Source organism: Nothoprocta perdicaria, unplaced genomic scaffold (assembly GCF_003342845.1).
Source record: "Nothoprocta perdicaria isolate Ctin4 unplaced genomic scaffold, notPer1 scaffold_355, whole genome shotgun sequence".
NCBI lineage: Eukaryota > Metazoa > Chordata > Aves > Tinamiformes > Tinamidae > Nothoprocta > Nothoprocta perdicaria.
Genome location: NW_020455594.1, coordinates 517,155 through 522,146, shown reverse-complemented (window position 1 = coordinate 522,146; position 4,992 = coordinate 517,155). Strand labels below are relative to the sequence as shown.

At 37.1% G+C, this 4,992-nt stretch overlaps 1 long non-coding RNA gene across 1 annotated transcript; it reads right to left on the bottom strand.

Annotated features, from left to right (window-relative positions):
- Positions 1-1,479: 1,479 nt before the first annotated feature.
- LOC112951529 lies at positions 1,480-4,675 on the bottom strand. The gene is made up of 3 exons (XR_003250231.1): positions 4,653-4,675; positions 2,629-2,720; positions 1,480-1,586 (listed from the first exon to the last, which is right to left on the bottom strand). It is a non-coding gene; the product is annotated as an uncharacterized LOC112951529 (long non-coding RNA).
- Positions 4,676-4,992: the final 317 nt, after the last annotated feature.

Here is a 4,992-nt window from a genome sequence, read left to right as displayed (position 1 = left end):
GATAAATAGGTGGCAGCACATGGCAGTTGGCATAGGGTGTTGTCCCTCCCCAGGGTTCAGGAGCCGAATAAACCATTATTTCAGCAGAGGGCACCAGAACAACAGAGTACATTGCAGTGACTTTGACTTTGCCTATTGAGGAAGTGTTACAACTCTTGATATCCCTGCAAGTGGGTCCRCACTCTTATCATGCAGTGATCTCATGTATCTTATAATTCTCCAGTATTTATTTATTTACTTATTTATTTTGTTCATTTTTAGAACAAAGATTTTGCTGAAAGGCACTGRAAGCTTTAGGATTAAAGCAAATCAAGCAATTGCTGTGTAAGCAGGATATACTACAGAGTACCATGCGACCCTATGGTACATACTACTAAGTCAAGTTATAGCATCCTTAGAAGATGTCAGTAAGTGGGTCAAGAAGGATAAAAAGATGACACAGCTGAGTGACACTTCTAATGAGGAATTTTCAGAGGGAGGTTTCTTTTCTTCCCTGCCCTTCCTTTCTCACAGCAACTGGGCATGTTTATATAGATTTTAATTCTTAGTAGCCTGAAAATGCAAATGTTAATAACCATAGTGATACTCTGCACATCTGTTATGCATTACATCAGAGAACTGAAAAACGTTTTACAATATTTTTAACAAATTGATAGGATTTGATGAATTATATATTATTATCTAGCTTGTCTAAATGAATGGCTTAGAGACAAACATCCCTGRAGTAATATTAATTTACAATTATGTTCTTCATGTCATTCTGGCTTGTCTTGTATAAATAAAGTTATGTCTAGTATTTTGAAACTGAGGTAGGGATCATGCATTTCCACAATGGACAGCTTTATTGTTGTCATCATCTTATCATTTATGAATAAGCATATAATTAGCTATGAAAGTTGTATCTGAATTAAATGGGCTTTCATGATATTCAACACATTCTTTAATGAATCTTGGTTTCTTTTTCCATGATTATGTTGGATGGATATTCTTCAATATGTTGTCTGTTAGATTTTATTATAAGTGCAGGAATTTTAGGTCTTTGGATGTGTATGGGCAAACRTATAGAATTGTGAATGAGAGTCTCCTGCTTTTTTTTTYYTTTTTTTTTCTATCCTTTATTTCATATGACACATGCTGTGTGAAATACCAAGCACATTTTATAAAATGCATGCAATCAGTTGGAATAATTTTCATTCTGATGTAATAGGTTTCAAAATGAACACTTATCCATTATCAGCAGTCTTACAGGTCATGAAGGTAGCCAAAATAGTAAACCAAAAGGTAGCCAATGCATTAAAGATCTTTCTGAAGAAGACTATTTAGTTACCAAACTAACATTAAGCTTGTAAATTGTAGTATAAAAATTGTTTGATACAATTTTACAAATACTCTGATACTTTAATGTGGGATTTGCGGCAATAARACAAGGCTTTTAGATGTAGAAAAAGGCAGCTTGACATAAGTGAGGCCTACCTAGCTTAGCATGAGTAGCAGAACTTTGGATGACCCAGAGAGAAGCAGCAACCACCTGGAAGAATTCTAGCTGGAGGGTCTCATGAAGGAGGAACCAGAATCAGGTGTACTGCCTAGGAATGCAAGGACAAATGGTCGTGCAGGATGCTTGTTATCAGTAGAGTCAAAACCGCAAAMGTATCTATGCCAAATTATGGGAATGACTGTACATTCTACAAAATGATATAAAAGAGCGATGATTTCAATAAAGCTTTGGCATTAGCAGCATTCATATTGGATGCGTATGCTTTGTCCATTTCTTCGCCAGTGCCACAACACTTTAATTAATCCTACAAACTAATACAGAGATTCATTTCTAACGCATAGTTTCAAGAACATCTTTAGGCTGGCCACAGATATGAACTGTGCCTATACTAGCCTCTTTTGTAAGAGAAAAAGAAGTGGAAATTGAGTCACTACGTAGAATCAAAAATAATACAACTTTAAGGCCATACAAGAAAGAGCCATGCAAGTAGCTGGAAATAAATGACAGCAGAATTATTGCTAAGCTGAAATGAGGTAAGAATACAGCAGTCCCAAATTGCAAAGAGCAAATGCTTTTTTTTCTTTTTTTCTTTTTTTCTTTTTTTTTTTTTTCTCCTTCCTTTATCTGACAAATCAGTCTATCTTATAGGAAGAAATAGCTGTTTCCTCTTTGAATTTTGACCATTTCCACTACCTTTCTGTGTTGGATAAGTGAGAAAGTATACATTAAAACAAGCTAAAAATCTAGTAGGATCAGTTCTCGAGAAAACAAGTAATAAACCTATCTACAAGCTTCTGAACATTTTAAATCCAGAATAATGAGTTGGAAGATGTGACTCTGATGGAAGTCTAAAATGGGTCTTGAGATTTAAAGATTGACTGGAAATGGTACTAAAACACTGGAGATGGTAACAGAATTAAATGCCTATTAATTAATAATTAATATGATTAAATTTAATAGCTATGAAGTGGCTGTAGTATTCAGGTTGGAATATTTAAAAACAGACTGAACAAAATACCTGAATGATRTTTTGTGTACAATCTGACAGATCTGGAAATAATAAAATGTACTTAAACCTTAGCCATTTGTAGTACCTGTGAATTTTACCAAAGACTRTTGGGAACACTTACCATTTTAGCTCCATCTGCAGGCTTCTCCACTGGAAAGGATAAGTAGCTTCAGCATGTTTCACATTTCCAAAATAACATACAGGACAGGAACTCTAAAGTCAGTTAAAAAAAAGTTTTGATTTCAAGTAAGATGAGGTTCATATTTCCAATTGATACAAGATAATGTCAGAAGATACTGCTTAGTAGTACTGCTAAATAGATAAAAGTATGGCTTTTTAATAAACTATCCTGCAACTTACCATTTGGTTATATGAAAGACTGTGCTTCGGGACAAACCACCATACATATTTGCACAGTCTTTAAGAACTTGTGGTCTTAATGTTTCACTGTGGCATCATACTAAGTACTAGGATGACAATATAATATTAAAAAAAATGGTATCAAAATGTGATCATACCTAATTACTTAATCTATCTCACTTTAATACTTATGATTAAATAACTCCTAGAGATATATTTAATTGCATAATGATGGTTGAGGCTTCAGATGCGTACAAGCATAGATTATGCTAAATTACTGCTCTCTGTAAGGCAGACTTCTAAATCTTATCTGTTAATGTCTTTAAAATAAGACAGCTGTAATGCTTAAGTTTCACACTTCCATGTTAAACTTTCCCCATTTGCACTTCCTTTGTAACTCACAGCAAGACTTGCTAATGCTGAGGGATGGGGGCTATTCACAAAGGTTTGTGTCCCTCCATTTTCTAGACAACAGAGGAGAGACCAAGAGAGGGCTAATGGGTAATTCAGAGCACCAATTTAGGCSCTAGGTGACAATTTCATTTAGAAATGAACCTCCAAAGTTAAAGGTGGCCTTTGTAAAAATGTTCCTTAAATTTCGGGGTGTTAGTTGGTCACAGACTCCAGTTGTCTGTGAAACCAGGTATGAGAATTAATTTAATAGCTTTTCTTAATACTGTTTTATTGAAACACTGATCTTTCGGAAGCATTCAGCTATGATGTTTAGGTGGAGAAACCTAAATAATGGCAACGTTTTCTTTAGTAAAAGCAATAAAAACTACAAGTTTACCTACTCTSGCTCCATTGCTTGTAAAGTTAACATAAAAAACAAAAAAGCCCACAACCAATACATGAGTCAGAAGTGACAGCTGAGGATTAAACTTCCTCTGTGTGAACTTTCCCTTTTGCCTAGGAGTCTAACTCTGCTTTTCATCTCAGGGTTTCTGCCTGCATGTCATGATTCAGCTCCTTTCACAGGTTGCTGTCTCAAGCTCTCCTGGCTCTGGACCTGGTTATTTCTAGCCTTACGCTGTGCTGTGTCAATGGTATCTCAAGGTCACAGAGTCTTCTGCTGCTTGGATGCTGTGCTGATAACACAGTGCATGTTCGGTACAGTATTATAAGTACCGGAAAGCATTTGGAAACGCAGTGATTCCACATCGACTATCCTGCACAGGTCTTTACTGGAAGGATTAATACTTCTAAACCTCTCACTTTGTYAAATAAAGAGAAAAAAAAATCACGTATTTCTACAATAAATTACAGGGAGAAAAACAAAAATGTCTATTGCTGCCTTTGAAAGCAGCGAAGCACCAACAYGTAGGGAAGCTGTACAAAACAAATAGTGTGCACTCTCCTGCTGAACCTGACTGCTCCAAACCCCTGAGTGTTGATCCCACATAACCAACTGCAGTTACAACTGCCTCTAGCTGGACCTATAAATAATTAAATAACTAGGAGAGCGTTGGGGAGCAGTTGAAATGCTCTGTTTGTCAAATTTGTGAATATTTTTTTTTCACAAATAGCTTAGCACTTTACACATCAGTTCATAAAACGGAATCAAACTCATGCCATGTTGTATTATGTTGATATGCGTTGGTTAGCTCTCTGGGGCACTTCCAAGGCCTGCAACAGTCAAGAAACCTTAACTAAGAGCAATGTAAAGTGATTAATACTCAAAAAAAGCCTTAAAATTTCCATTAAAAAAAGAAAAATAAAAAGAAATTTCTAGTGTCCCCACTCTGCAAGACCCAGACTCGCTTGCTAGGTCCCCCAATACCTTACCTTTAGTCTAGGTGGTAAGCAAGCTAAAGACATGCTGCCAGAAAGGGAAAAGCCCAAGAGGACCCCTTTCCCATCTACTTTATGCGGTGAGGCAGTATTTAGTCATTTTTCTGTTATTTTTTAAACTAATACATACATAAAATAAATATATATGTGTATACACAAATAAATAGGGCGTGTGAGGGGGCGGGCAGAGAGCGCTCCGCTGGTCAAAATGGCGGCGGGGTGGGGCGCGAGGGGCGACATTTGGCGCGGCACCGCCCCGGCCGTGACGCAGCCGCTTTTGGCCGGTCGYGCGGGAGCAGGAAGGGGCGGGCGGACGGGCGAGGCGGTGCCGGCA